The 16019-nt window shown below is 46.8% G+C and overlaps 1 long non-coding RNA gene across 1 annotated transcript in view; it reads left to right on the forward strand.

Annotated features, from left to right (window-relative positions):
* LOC112956939 overlaps window positions 1–12380 on the forward strand; it is a 28101-nt gene extending 15721 nt beyond the window's left edge. Inside the window, exons 2-3 of the long non-coding RNA XR_003251132.1 lie at window positions 3508–3647; window positions 12296–12380. This is a non-coding gene — a long non-coding RNA (uncharacterized LOC112956939). The remainder of the gene's footprint in view (window positions 1–3507; window positions 3648–12295) is intronic.
* Window positions 12381–16019: the final 3639 nt, after the last annotated feature.

Below are 16019 nucleotides of genomic sequence, written 5' to 3' on the forward strand. Positions count from 1 at the left end.
ATAGCCACCCTTGCTGCTGTCTGATTTCCCCCCTGGAAGCCCAGAAAGACTGAGGAAGAGCGACTGCCTCCATGCCCTGCCAATGTGATGAAAACATCAGTGCTGAGCAATAAACACATGGGCCCATTCAAGTTCTTCACCCAATCTGGCTTATCCCTCATTCAGATGGCCACAAAAATAACCACATTCTGATGGGTTTACAAGGAGCTGCTCTGCAGAGCGAGGCCGGAGTGAGGGAAAACAGGAAAAGTCGCCTGTTCTGGGCAATATCACTCAAATCAGCGGGAAAACAGCGCACAACAGGTAGGAGCGAACAGCAAGTGTGAAACATGAGAGCAGACAGATGTAAGCTCCATTAGCTCATTAAGGGTGGAGATGTAGCCCTGCTGGGGAATTATTGTCCACTTTATGTCTTGATATTGGAAAGAAATTAGCTAAAAGAGCCAAGGCAGTTTTAGCACTCAAGCTACTTAATTATGCCTTTTATAGTTGTCTTTGAAGCCATGGAGCGAAGGATGAATGAAACACTCTCTGAAGGTCCTTATTAGTCATTCCCTTCTCTGATGGTAATAATAATTACATTGTCCTACATCGGAGCGAATGTTCCCAGCAAAGCCCTGTGCTCCTAGATAACACTTCCAGCAGGGCACACAGCGCTAATGATGTGGGTAATTAGCGCTCCTGCTGCAAGGGTATGAGACCCGCAAATGTCAGGCGCAAACGTCCCCCCTGAGAGGAGCATCGCAGGCTCATCTCCGCAAGCTCAGGCTGGATGCGAAAATCCTGGGATTTAGGGAAAGCTCAGATCAAATTGTTTGACTCCTGCTGATCCGTGTACGGACTCTAAGGGAATTTCCTTCCTCAATCCTGCCTGCCGGCAAAACACTAGACAAGGCTCTTGTAAGATGTTAACCACTATAAACTCCATAATGATCCCTCAGTCCATCTTTGTGCATAACATACTGCATAAGCCAGAATGCAATCCAATAACACTCGATTGCCTGACTCTATTAAACCTTAAAACCTGACCACTAACGGCCAAGGGAAAAAAAAATAAAATAAATAAAAGGCTTAAAAAGACAGTGGTTTCTCTGCAATGCTTTTATGCCACTGATGCTACCTCTGGGATTTGACAAAGCAACCTGCACAGAAGCTGCCTCCGGGAGGAGAGCGCAACCCCCACGTGCCTGGGCCAGCCCTGGCCAGTGCCAGGCTGTGCAGGACGCTCCCTGGCAGCGCCCAACATGGGCATGAATAATGAAGGACTCATTAATCATTTACAGGATTGCTGTTCTCATGGATTCATGAGGATTAAAGCACCACAGTGAAGCATCTCCCTTTCCATCCAGTTTGCTTTTTGTGCTTGGCAAGGTCACGTTGTACTCGGGAAGGTGCCCTTGGTGAGAGGGATGAGGCTGCAGTATCCCGGCCTTGTTCTGAGCCCTACTTTGGCCCTGCCTCCAGAGTGACCTGCACTTTCCGAACAATGTTGGGAAATGTGAAGGGGGGAATCAAAATAAGCAAAGGTTGTGCTGAACCCTCTCTCCAAGCCCCATTCGTGCAGCTGGGAGCTGCCTGCTCGCATCCTGGCTGCACCGGCCCAGCCTGGCCACAGGAGGGGAACGCTGCAGCGTGCAGCAAATACACTCGGCGCCTGCAAAGATCCCACCCCAGAGCCCTGCACGGTGCTCACAGCACTGCACATGGGCCCTGCTCCTCTCTCCCCACCAGCCAGTTGCAGGCAGCCTTGGAGAAAGGCGCCATTTTGTCCCATTGGGCCTACTCTGAGGTGTGGGTTCTGCAAGGCCTGGAAGAGGAGCAAACCCACACAGTGCTGGGGGGGTGTCTATACACACAGGGACAGGCATGCCTGCTCCATGAGATCCCAGCACAGGGACCGAAGTGGAGTCAGCTTTAAAATATTTTCGCTTCGCTTAAAACCGCTCTATTTCTCCTGGGCCACACATCTCAGCAGGGTGCAGTCTCAAAATCCTCCTCAAGGTGCTGCCTTGCTCACATCGGGAAGCTGCCAAACTTTTCCCAGCCCCTGAAACTCGGCTCTTCTCCGCATGGCGCTCTTGTCTGGCTTGCAGGAGCTGCCCTGGCACCCGGCGCGCAGGGGCAGCAGGAGGGCCCCCTGCTCTGGGAGAGATCTCTCAGAGCCCGGCCACAGCAAAGCAGTGCCGCAGCTGCCGAGTTACCCCCAAAAACTCACACTCTGCAGGCTCAAAAACTCCATGGATGTCATGAAAAGGATTCCAAGAATCAAGGTTGGGCACCTTGCCAGTGCTTCCAGCAAGCAAGCCGCCTGCTCCCAGCAGCTTAACAAATCTCCGCTTTAGCTGATGCCCTTGTTGTGAGAGATCCTTGAGATCCGAGCATGGTGATAGCCAACCTGTAAAGATCCTAGTAATTTAATCACGTATAAATGATGTGAATGAGTGCAGACAGCTCTCCTCTATTATTCAAAGCGGGAGAACTGTGCATAATCAGATCAGCGGTGTGTGTCATACATAGCATGAGACTATTAGCACGTTGTTTCAGGTGCCCAAACACACAGCGAAGTCAGTCATGCCACCTAGATCCAGCTGTGCTTGTGAAAATGCATGCAGAACTGGGGAGGGGGGAATGCATTGCAATTTCATGCTCCTGGAGCACTTATCCAGCTTGGAATTTCTTCCTTAGAATCTAAAGAAATTGTGCCTGCTGCTGTAAATGAAGATGCTCTTTTTTTTGTTTGGTGTTTAGACTCTCGGTTTCCCTCTGTAGCCCCCCCCATCTATAGTTGAAGCCCTTTGCGCTTAGGCATGTTGTGTCTGCTGTTTCTTACTGCATGGCTATGTGCACATATCTTTGAGTAGCCTAAATGTTTGGAAACCACTGCTTCAAGGCAGACACTGGGCTGATCCAAAACTTGCTGAAATCAATAGGTCTCCCACTGGGGGTTTTATCAGGCCTATCGCTAATTCTCTAATGAAGTTAGCCATTTATCTTTATTAGATGGGCTCTCCAATGAATTGATTTAGTCTAGAAGCCTTCTCCTCCGTGACAAATTTTCAGAAGCCCATGCACTTCTGCCACAGCGAGGAGCCCAGCCGGCCTCTGCCAGCAGCGTGCTCTGCTTCCCAAGGAGCTAATCAGCCAGCCCATCTCCTGGCAATCAATAAGCATTTATTCTAATTGAAACCAACATTGACTGGATACCGACCAGGAATGTGAAACGCTCTATAAATAATGTGCATGAGCTGGAGCCCGGGAGCAGGCGCGGGAGCGAGTGTCAATAGCGGCGCTAACTGGGGGAACATGCCACCCAGTGCTCTGTCACTCTCCCAATGCCCTATTTACAGTGCTCACCAGGGAGCCCTCTGTCTCACTTTGATGATGAATTAATTTCGTCTGACAGATAAACCTCTCAGTCCTCCATTGCAACACCTTGCCGAATGCATTGCCTAACGAGAGCTGCTCATTAACATATAAATCATGATGTATTTCTTTTTGGCACCACAGGCAACACAATGGGCCAAGCTCTCCTCTCTCGTCTGGCTTTTCCCTGGAGGAAGAACTTTCATTGATTGCTAAATGGAAGGTGGAAGAGTGAAATCATTTAATTGTGTGACTCCTCTGATGCGTTACTGCTTAGACTCTAAGTAAGCATATGTCTTTCCTAGTGTGTTTGCCATCTCCGTAGCTCATTGCAGAATGAGGTATGATTTTTCTCTAATATAGGCACTTACATTAGTACATGTTCAAGAATAAATGTTATGGTTTGCTGAACACCTTACCTGCAACAGGAGTAAAGCCTAAAGGAATGCTTAAGCCCCAGGAGAGGGAACTGTTGTATTTGTACAATATTTTGCAGACAGATCTTTTTCTGCCACAGGGGATATCCCTAAACTGTATGGATAGAAGGCAGCTTCAAATTAGGAAGTGAGTAGCCACCGTTAGCACTGCTCTGCACTGAAGTTAATAAACCCTTTTCACACACTGCCTGGGAAGCACCAGCAAAAATACCCTCAGGCCTTTAGTATTTTATACCTAGCTCTGCTACAGACCCAAGGGATGATGATAGGCAGCTGACAAGCTCTGTGTAGCCTGTTTTTCTACCTGATGGCATAGATAGCATTATCTGAAGCAGCAAGTTTTCAGTTCTTAGCATTTCATTCATTATGACAATTAAAGCAAATGACTCAAACTCACTGCATTTCTCTAAGCTCGGGCAATGTAGCAACTCATTTTGGATTATGGATTTTCATGTTTGTGAGTCACAGCCTGATGGCAATGTGGCATCCGTGTCTGCAGAGTGTAGGTTGGAAAGCAAGGATGGGAAGCGACGGAGCAGCACATAGTCCATTGAATCAGTTGGGGTTTATGACAGAGAGACACATACATTAGATTTGCACATCTCCCATTCTCTGGTATGTCTGGTTGGCAAATGAAACTTCCGTAGAGTGCGGTTCACATGGCAGCAGAACAGTCTTTGGGGAAAAAGATGTGGTTTCTTCCCTCACACCCTTCCCACAGCACCTCAACCTTGGCAGCTTTGCAGATAGCCTGGGATCGTTATCTTTCCATTACTGTGCATATCCTTCTTGCTGCGATCTCCATGGCGTCACAGAAGCTGCAGGAAGAAGGCCCTCACATATCTGAAATATCCACCTAGGACCTCTGAATCAGTAACTCCAAGGGCCAAGACAAGAAGCAGATGGGCCAAGACAAGGGTGGACACAGAGCAGCCGTTCTCACCACTTGCTTCCAGACCACTACATGCTGCCGGCTCCATTAAGCCGGCCCAGCCTCTCCTCCCTGGAGCCCTGGAGGCTGGAGTTCCATCCTAGGCTTTTCTGTCTCCTCCCAGCCCAGGTCCCACTCCTTGACGTGGTTCCTCCCACACCACACTACCCGTCCTCCTCCGTTTGAGGAAAAATGCAGTTAAATCAGCACAGATATTGCCTTACTTTCTTCTCCCACCCTTTCCAGTCAGCTTTCTAATTTTCCCATAAAAGTCCTACGAAGACGAAACTCATCAGTTTTGCCACTTTAAACAGGAATAATAACAACTCTTTCATCTTTGCAAATTTGCCTTTTTGCTGGCGCTACCTTCTGTCAACGCTAGGCAGCAGCTTTCATTGCCTGCCTTTAAACCAAACTCTAAACACAACCTCATGAGCAAGACATGCATGAGCCAGATAACCCTCACTTAAACCTCCAGTTTACGGTACGTTTGGTATGTTACAAAGCATTTAAATCAAGATACATTTTTCCCTTGTTTTGTGTTTACATTAGTGAGATTGGTATCATTTTAATTAAATCAGCTTAAAAGCAGGCATTCTCTTCCTTGCAGAGACAACAGTGATCACGGAGCCGGCATCGCTCCATCCCGCTCTGCCAAGGTGGGGCTCATCCCGCCAGGCAAAAAGGCAAGACCACAGCAGCACCGCTCGAGGTACCACCTCTGCCAGCTCTGCCTGCGGCCTCGAAAGCCTGGGAAATTCCAACAAGTGCTTTTGGAAGCTGTCCTAAAAATTGTCCTTTTTTAACATGAAAAAAATATGTTAAAAATTTTACGTTGTAGCTGAAATGAAATCTGACTCCCTGTGAGCTGGGCTATAAAATATGTCTGGCTCTTTTGCTGAGAACTGAAATGCCAGCATGTAAGGAGAGTTCTCCCTAAACCCTGATTCCTTTTTGCAATATAGAAAAACTGAAGCTTCCCTGACTTACACAGAATGCTATGTTCAGTTTTGCACCTTTTTTGAAGATGCTCGTTTGTCAGCCCAGTCTTAGCTGGTTCCTGGGCATAGCTGTGCTGCAGTCCTGGCACACTCTGGCTCCTCTAGTCTGCCTTTTATTCACTTTTTCTTAGAAAATAATGGCTGGACGTGGAGCTGGGCTGACTCACACTTTGGGATCTCTCTTCCACAGTTTTTGGCTGTTGGCTTCACATTGACAGAACTGCATGTTCTTTTCTGCTTGCTCATATGAGGAGAAAAGTTAATGTGCAGTATAAGGCCGGGTAATCCACATGATTTACACCTGCCATGCTCTTCGCCCATTAAAATTTACCATAAATAAAACAGGCACAAAATGTGAGTAGCCTGAAAGGAAATTAAACCCATTGTGTGTGTCCTTGGATGTGCCACCTCTTCAGGGAGGCACAGAGCCCCTCGAACACGGAATCAGCTTCCCAAGGGGGTGTCACAGGAGCAAAATTGGGCACAAGGCTGAGATGTCCTGCGGGACAAGGCGCAGAGCACAAACCTGTGGCAGCTTCCTCTCCTGCTGCGAGAAGAGAGATTTTTCCTACTAGTAACCAGGCCATGCATGAACACCAAAAAGATCCATGTAGCCCCTTGCAGTTTGGGTCATGCAGAATATTTAGCACTTGTATCATCCTGGCCTTCTTGATGGTGCATTCAAAATACAAATGAATCTGTTTCATTTGTAGAATGAATGAATTCTACAATGAATGAATTCATTCTACAAATGAATCAGCAGGTGCCTGAGCAGTGTAAGCTGTAGTTACCCAGCAATAAAGCACATCTAATGGGTGTTTCACCCGGTGTGCTCACCCAGCATCATCTCATCCCTACATGCTGGCACTGATGCTTAGCTGACTACGCAGTAAGTTAGTTTAGGAAACTACACTGGCAGAAATCACACCTGAAAAAAAAAAAAAAAAAAAAAGTTTTCTGCCAGTTTATCTCCCTAGACTGACTCATTGCAAGGTCAGAGAAATAAGAGTGTCTCTGAGGGCCTGGAGGGAGCACCCTCATTTGGGGTGAGCGGGACCAGACTGGCACTCACCATTGTCATTTCAAAATAATGTGGATGAGCAGTCTCTATTGCCCCACAGTATAAAGGGAAAACTAGGCACCTGAGTCTCCCCATAAATAGGGATGGAACAGTATATTCTACATGTTAAAAATGTAAGGAGTCTGTGAAATTCCTTGCTAGGGAAAGCTAGCAAAGTGTAAGGAGCTCAGCCCTGGCCAGAGTGCATTTTCTTACCTAACCGAGGTCAGCCTGGGTCTGCGGAGGTGGCCGGTGGCCAAGTGCTCTTTGTCCAGCGCCCCTGGCTCCCAGCCACGGCCTTGCTGCCTCACGCGCTCCGCATCAGGGAGCTACTCGGACTTAAGACTAGTACAGTTTTCAGGGAAGGGTCAATTTTTAGCTGTCGGACAGCAGTCGATCTGTCTGACTGCTTAGAAGTACTGCTGGTGCTGCTGGAGTGAGGAAAGCAGGGGGAAAGCTTTTCAAGAAATATGGATTTTGGCTTCAATAGCCTGTGAAAACGCACAGGCAATGGTGCTGTGCCACAGAAACCTGACTCAACCTACTTGCCCCTTCCAGCCCTGCTGACTTTCCTCCTCCTCCTCTCCATGCACTCCTGTCCCTTTGGGGACCTTTTTTTTTATTATTTATTTTTTCCTTAATGTGTGTGTGGCAGGGACAGAGCCAGGCTGATCGCCGCTCACCCCCAGCCCTCACTTCATCTCCCGCTTATCTGCACACTCCCCTGCTCCTCAGCACCCCGTGCCTTTCCGTGCTCATCCCTTCGGAGCGGCCTGGCTGAGCGCACCCGTCGCCATCTCCTCACCTGGAAGGTTTCCTGCTGCGTTAGCGGGGGGAATCGGTTCCCCAGTGCCAGGTACCTGGTAGATACCTCGAGGGCAGAGCAGGGGTGGGAGCTGAGAGGGACATTAAGAGACCCCTCTTTGGCCGTGGCAAGTCCCTGACTTGGCTTGGTAAAACCACAGCTAGGAGCTCCTGCTTTTTCTCACTCTTTGATTTAATTATTTGTTTTCTTTTCCCCAGCGCTTCACTGATAAAAATGGAGAGGCTTACAAGGGTATCTGAGCCGTACTTTTAAATCTAATCACATGCATTTTTCCCTGGTCACGAAACCAGTCCGTTTGCAGATGACCAGCCCAAGAGGAGCCTGCTGTGTGGCCAGAGTGTGCATGAACACTGTGTAAATAGAGAGGAGATAGAAAGGCTGAGATGCAAATCTACAGATAATGTTGGCTTCAGAGGAGCTGCTACGGGGAGGAGACTGTGGGAAGCACTAACATCCATCCCACCATACAGCTCCTTGGGAATTAACCTGGAAGAGAAAAGAGACAGAGCAAGCAGGCTGCCACACAGCCCCCTTCCCTTCCTTCATGAGAGAACCGTCCTCATGTTTAAATGCAAACAAATGCCAAGAACAGAAGAGAGAGAATTATTAAAATATATATATATTCCTGCCGTTCCCTGCATGTGTTTGTTTCCCTTTTCCTCTACCAGAGAATATATTAGTGAGAGAGGTCTCACAATACGGAGGCATCTGGCTGGGACTAGAAAGAGCAGCACGCTTGTGCATTATTAATGATTGGAAGAAACAGACTTCTGGGGCCTGGCTGCGTATATCGGAGCAGTATGGAATGTCCTTTATAGGATAATTAGCACTGATATCTCGCCCTTTTCCCTTATCTTCTGGAACGGATTACTCTCTAGGATGAAGCATGTTTGTTTTGTCAAATAGTAAAAGTGACTGTGATTTAGAAAAGGTTTTAATGAGCAGTTAGTGCCTAATACTACTTTACTCTTAAAAGATGGAACGTGGTCTGGGAATTGGCTCCAAGCAGACATAATAGGAGAAATACAATCATAAATGTAATCATAAAACTGTTCTTTAAGGACCCTTGGTTACTTAGGAGCAGCAACGATGCTGCATTCCCACCATTGCAACATGAAATACTTGACGGGAATACAAAATGACAGTGGGGCTTCCTAAGCAAGCCACATTTCTTATGTGGTTTATTTCTTAACACACATGAGATGAAGACTGAGAGCCTCAAGGCCACCTAGGGAGGCAGGGGGCTGTGGAGGCTCCCAGCTCCATGCTGTGATAATCATGATCTTTTCCATCTTTGCTGTCCCTCAGGAAGCTGGAGGAGGCATCTCCCTTGGCAGATCCAGGCCCTGTCCCTGCGAGCACAGGCCATGGAAGCACGGACGCTGCCAGGCCCTCTGACCCTGTTTTAACTGTGACACCTACGAAGCCAAGCTGGAAAACTGGCCACTCCAGAGAGCAGAATCCCCTTCTTGGTCTTGGCCATGATGCTCCCCAAGACACTAGAGTTTTGCTGGGCTTTGGAAATATCTTGCAATGATATTTCTTGCTCCTAGCAAGAGGAGAAGCCCAGGAACTCTGTTTCCAGCACGTGCTTAAAATGGGTCAGCACCTCTGTGCTTGGGCAGATGTATTTTAGGCCGCGCTTGCCAAGGGTTTGCCTTCATGTACCGCGGTGCAGTAGCACCCACTTTGCTGCCACACTACGGAGTGCTCCCCTTCTCGGATGTGGGGAAGAATACCATTAGCTTTGGCAAAACATCTCGCTATGAATGCAACGAATCCAGGAGCACGTGGAGCTTGTGGTTGGAGCGAAACCGTGTGATCAGTACAACTGCTCTCCCTCAGCTTGTAAGGGCAGATTCAGTCGCAAGGCCAGGCTGCCATGTGGTTACAAAGGAGAAGCAGGCCCTGTAAGAGCCCATCGAGCTTCCCCCTGTTGTCTTTCCAGCCTTAATCATGCTCACCACTTAAAAAGCAGCAGCGCTGGCAGCCGGTAATTAGGCTGAGCCTGCAGCAGCGTGGCCAGTGGCCAGATCACATGGCTCCTTTCATCTGCATATTTATGCATTTAAAGCAGAGGAAAAAACTTTCATAACATTTTAATAACTATGCTCTTCTGAATCCATAAATCCAGTCCTCCAGGCTTAGCCTACATGCTCTGTCTGATCTTAAAGAAATGGAAGAGGGTGGGGTGCCCTCTTTGTTCTCGCTGCTCCTTTCCTGTGCGCGAACGTGCAGAGCTGATCTGCCCAAGACCGGGGTCCTCGCGGGACGGGGGTCACACGAGGTGAAGCTGCACTTCTGAGGAGGAAGGTAGAGCTTTGATTTGGTTTCTGGCATGGGAACCGTTCACCTTTCCCAAGGCAGCTCATCCGCAGCCTGGCAGGACTGAAGTTGTTTGGCTAAGCAATGGCTCCGAACGGAGAATTTGCAATATGTGTATTTAAAACAGAGCAGAAGCCACATTGCACTTCAGCCCTTGTGCTGAGAAAATCACCGTCAGATCCAGCTCTGGTCAGGAGATTCTTTGGACAGGGGGCACAAGCAAATGTCCCAGTGGGTCTGGCCTGGCATGCCGGGACCAGCCGCTCTGTCTTGGCATTTCCATCATCACGGGCTGACACTCCAGAAGGTCCAAAGGCAATGTTGGGGAAGAGGCTCCTGCGGCCCTGGGCCAGTTAAGCAAGCTGATCAAAGCACTGATCCAACAACACACCACTGACCTCTTTCAAAGACAAAGCACACAATGAACATAAAGTAAAAAACATCTAATCAACTACAGTACTTAAATACTTATTCCATCTTTTTTTCCCCCTTAAAAATAAATGTCAGTTGGTTACTGGAAGCTGCTGCAAGAAGCTTAATGCCTCTAGTTTCCTGACAGAGCAAACATTATTTAGCTGATTCACAAGGGTCTCAGGAGAGGTTTTAACTGTTGTTGCCATACAGCAAATCACCAAACAGGCCAATTGCCGTGATTACGCCGTGCTTTATTTCTAGAGTATATCTTGACTGGTCTTTAGCTTTGCTAGTAAAACTTTGGGTTTAACATTGTTCTAGAGTGAGCTTAGCCTGGTGTAGCTGCTTTGCTTTGGAGGTGAGGCTAATTATCACAGTCATGTCACAGCAGTTACTAGACAAAGTGAAATATTCTCTCCCGAAATTATGAGCTGTGGCATTAACTCTGCTGAGAGGGACAGGGAATTGCAGCTTGCCTATTTAAAGAATCAGCAGAAACAAACAGGGACAAGATTAATTAGGAGTGGGAGTTTATGACTCCCTCTTCACATGAGCAAGGAAGAGCACTGAACTAAACACAGCACCTAGTTATCCTCAAATGTTTCTCAGTATTTTCCATCCAAGGTCTTAGAAAATATCCTCTGTGCTCAAGTGTCCCCAAGACACACATAAAAGGCCCAATGTGATGATTAACTTGTGTCCCCAGGTTTCATTATCAGGCTCTTAATCTGAACCAGAACTCTCTGATCTGAAGCAGTGAGAGCATTTGCAGCGAGTTTTTCCCAGCAGAAAAAAAACAATTCACTTGCTAAAGACATTATGTGGACAGAGATAATTTACAGATACAAGAATCTGAAAATTTCATTGTTTACTTTTTTGCCTAGGGAGCGGTTGATGTTTTAATTCATTTTGAGGCTGGATCTTGCGTTTCCAGTACCCTGAGTAGCACAATAGATTTCATCCAAAAAGTCTGGGAGAAACTTCCATTGATTTTGATGGAGTTTGAAGATAAAGGCTGATAAGCATAATGTAGAAATTTGCCTTTTCTTAAGTCTCATCCAAATTTGGATTTGGAATGATGTAGCATATCAATAATATGATGTAGTTAGGGCACCATGCTGTGAATACATAGCTTTACCCTTCCTTACCTACAGGGTACAGGATTTAGCATTTCTTTATCTAGAGATGGTTGATGGCAAATGAAAAGACAGGGTATAAATCAAAGACAAGTTTATCTTGTGACTACATCCCTCCCATGTGATACCTGCTTCTACCTATTGATCTGGGACAGCAGGTGACCTTGTAGCTCCCTGGCCATATTAGCCTGGCTAATATGAGATTGAGCTATGAGACTGAGATGACATGGATGTTGGGGCAAAGGGTCTACATGGAGGGCAAGGAGTACATCAGCATTCTCACCTGCTCCACATCTGATGGGCTAGTCAGGAAGGACTGAGAGAGGCTGGGCTGAGAGAGCTGGGTCTGTTCAGCCTGGAGAAGAGGAGGCTGAGGGGGGACCTGATCAGCGTGTATAAATACCTCAAGGGAGGCAGTGAGGAGGAGGGGGGCGGCCTCTTTTCAGTGGTGGGCAGGGATAGGACTAGAGGAAATGGCTTCAAACTGAAGCATCGGAAGTTCCACAGGAACTTAAGGAAGCATTTCTTCACTGTGAGGGTGACAAAGCACTGGAACAGGCTGCCCAGAGAGGTTGTGGAGTCTCCTTCTTTGGAGATCTTTAAAACCCGCTTGGATGCAGCCCTGTGCCACGTGCTCTAGGTGACCCTGCATGAGCAGGGGGGTTGGACTCGATGACCTCTGAGGTCCCTTCCAACCTTCGGCATTCTATGATTCTATGATTCTATGACTGAGGATAGGGCAGTGCAGCACGTGGATGGCATTTGATGCCCAGAAAAAAACAAATATGTCTTTTTTTTCCAGAACCATCAGCATCCTGACTTCCTTCAAGGTCACATGGAGAAGTGTCCACCACCCTTTGGCCCACTTTTTCTGCCATGTGGGATCCTCAGCCAGGAAGGCAAAAGCTCCATTGCACAAGATGTTGCCTGAAGTTCTCACACACAGCCAGGAGCTGAATTTTGAGTGGAAGAGTTTGGCAGTCTCTGGCTATCACCCTCCCTGGTGCACATGGACTTGTTTGATGCAGTCTGACACTTTTTCCTATTAGCCAAGAACTAGCATTGAGGGCAAATCAATCATCCAAAATTAAACATGTGCTATAGAGGAAGTTGAGAAGAGTATGGTTGCCCCTTACATAAACTTGTACAAATTTTCATTGATCATCACCATCTCCACACTGCTCTTGGTATCACCTTAGTGTGCTGGGACAATTTAACCAAGGAGGAGGATCGGTGAAAGCACTACAAGCAGTTTGGGGGGAGAACTTATTCTAAGCCCTACTAAGCCGTTATGACCAGCTATTTTAGATACTGCAGTTTTGCTTCCTCTAACTAACTCCTCCAACAGGACCACAGAATAGGTGCTTTGACTCCATAAGATGAAGTGATCTGACCTGTAGTCACAAAGATCAGTGTTTGGTTCATGAAATTACTGTTAATTCAGATACATGATTTGGGCCTACAGCTGCTTGTAATGATCTGGTTTTCACAAATGCTTCGGAAAAAAATGAAATTCAATCTTTTGAATGTTGTTGAGAACATTATTGAGTTGCAAAACATGAAATGCAAAAATACAAGTGTTATTTTTGCTATTATTTTAACCCTTCCTTACTGATACATCATGAATTGCTTTGCCTTTGGTCACTTGCAAACATCAGTATGCAGTCATTCTGCATCTGTTGCTATTTATTAAACTGTGGTTTATGTCTTTGGAGTACATGGCATTATCCTTTATGGATGTGGCTTTATCTCTTGTTATTGCAATATGGAATTAATTAAGAATATTCAAGTTTGTGTTTAAAAGGATGGTATTTCTAACTTTTATCTGTGAAGGCAACATTTTAATATCCCTTTTCTCCTAATAGCTGTATCCTTCAGGAAGTTGTGATAGACACATTTAGGTAAATATTATTCCTCCAGCACACATGGTTTCCATTGCAATTGATCCCCTGCTGTTTCCTCCCAAGCACTTTACTCTCTTACATCTTCCACAGCGGTGGCTGAAATACCAAGCAGCAATAGCAGAGACAAGTTAGCTGCAGCAATGGTGAACTTTAGAGGCAACAAACTTTTATATCCCAGGTTTGCATGTACCACAGTTACTGAAATACAGTTTTTAGGCATACACTGGAATTTGCACTGGAATTGAAAGTGTAAAGCAGCTTGAGGCAATTGTAATTTAATAAAAGGATGGAATGAATAAAGACTAACTGCCTGAGATGGGACATAAAGAGAGTTTGCTACGAAGAAGCCACGCATGCACAAGGGCTCTACAGAATACACTTCCTCTTGCGTGAAGCTTGAGCATCACCAGCAGGTGCTGCAGGCTTGCACAAATTCCTTTCACACCCATTTAAACCAGGACTACCACTGGAAAAGGTTTCTTGGCAGAGGGCAGCAACAAGAGGCGAGGGGAAAAAAAGTAAGTGGGAACTGCTTTTTCTGGTGGCAGTGTTTGCTCAAACACACGTCAAACTATTGCTCTAATTTCAGGGAGTGATAAAATGTTTTAATTTCTTAGACCTCATCCAACATTCTCCAGGCATCATTTGACTACAAGAGGAGGATATAATCTCAAATGGTCCTGAATCTGCCACAGCCACCAGGTGTTACCCGCTGCAGAGAGGTGCGTGCACTTTTAACACAGATTTTGAGTGTCTCCTAAGTACAGTAACAGAACTGGACATAAACATGTGTGTGTGCCCCAGCCAGTGGCTGTGAACATTTATATTTGCTGTTCCCCGTTTTACAGGTGCAAACGTCAGGACTTGCACCCAAATATGAATGAAGGACAAATCTTAGCACTGGCATGGAGGGAGGTGGGCAGAAGCCGACACGTGGCCACTCCGGTTCAGCAGAGCGGATACCCAGTGGGATGAAGTGGAGGGGGGCATTAAAGGCACTGATGAGGTCAGGGCTCTAAGAATGTATCTCGCATTTGGAGAGAGCAGACTAAATTTCCTGCAAAAGCCACCTGGTCCAGCGAAAACATCTCAGGCAATGGGGATTCTTTGAAGCTTAAGTTCCATTTTTATTAATTTTTTTTTATTATTGGTTAAGCGCCATGTGCTCAAAGCTTTCCCAGATAGGACGATATGATCTCTGCTCACAGAATCCAACAACTGTAGGTCTGAGGCTGGAATCTGCGTTTATACAAATAACAGTGCTGTGTCATGCCCCCTCTGCTGACACAGGCTGGACCTGACTCTGATTTGCAGAAAATAAATAATACGAGGAAAATTTTATGGAAAAAATCTGCAACGTGAAAGGAGTACGTCATGACTAAACTGCACAGTGCTCTCAGAGCCTTGGCCTTACCTTCTTGCCAGGAAAGATTTTGAGGGACAGTTAAATGTCCTAAAATTTCTAACACAAATCAGAATCACTTCAACCTTTGAGTTTTTGTACTTTCCTCAATGACCCCAGGCTGGCCTTTCCTTTGGGGATGTGGTTCTGATTTATGTCTCACCAGGCTGAGAGACATGGAATAGACTCTCATTAGGGCTTGCTAATGGGAAGCACCACAGAGCAGATGGCCCAGGCCTTGCTCAGCAGGCTCTCACCCCAAAACAGAGGACCCCTGGCAGGGCCTTTCCTGGGACTCCCACTGTAATGGAGAGAACCCTTTATGGCTGCCCATTAAAAAGCTTTGCCTTCACAAAGCCTGTGGCAGAGTGGTCATCACGGTAAGAAGAGCCTTCTTGTTGTGCTAACACGGAGTGCTCTCTAATTGACAGGGGAGCCTTGGCTGTGCTGCATGAGAAAACCTCCCTGGAATTGCATTGCTGAGGATTAATAGGGTCCTAATGAGCTGCCAGGTGAGCACCTGCAGTAGGAAACCAGGCAGCCTGTGCCAGGCACAGCACAACCCAGGGCAAGAGCTTGGGCTTCCTCAGTCTAGAGATACCCAGGCTGCTACAGAGGCCTGGAAACATCCACACACAGATGAGGCTCCAGGGAGTCCATGGCAGTGTCCCAAGAGCAGCGATTCTGCACGGCAGAAAAACAACCCTGTGACACACAGGCTGCAGGCTGAGCTCCTCTGCAGGGCTTGGCTAGACACCGTCCCTTGCAGAGACCTTGGGCTTTTCTGAATACATTGCAAATGAGATAGCAAAATACCTTATGGCCAGTGATTCCAGACACTCATAGGAGTAGCACATTATATTAACATCTCTGAGAGTCTGAAAATGCAATAAAGCCCTGTTTTTCAGAGGCCACATCTATCAAAACTGCTAGGGCAGATTCAGGAGTCTCTTGAGACCAGACTTTCTCTGCTATACCTGTGAGCCTGCAAGCAGAGCTAGTGCCCTCCAGGATCTAACACTCCAAGAGGCTTGGGTGAATTTGCCCACTGCCAGGCATGCCTGCAGGTTGTCCCCAGCTGTTAGGTGCTGCTAAGTGTGTGGAGGTGGAGAACATTTGCATTTGTTCATGTGGTTGCAATAAAGACACAGATAATTAAAAAACAACAAAACAAGCTTTTCACACTGTGCTTAGAATAAACGTAGTCATTCTTTATCATA

This window comes from Nothoprocta perdicaria, unplaced genomic scaffold, assembly GCF_003342845.1.
Source record: "Nothoprocta perdicaria isolate Ctin4 unplaced genomic scaffold, notPer1 scaffold_69, whole genome shotgun sequence".
Classification (NCBI taxonomy): domain Eukaryota; kingdom Metazoa; phylum Chordata; class Aves; order Tinamiformes; family Tinamidae; genus Nothoprocta; species Nothoprocta perdicaria.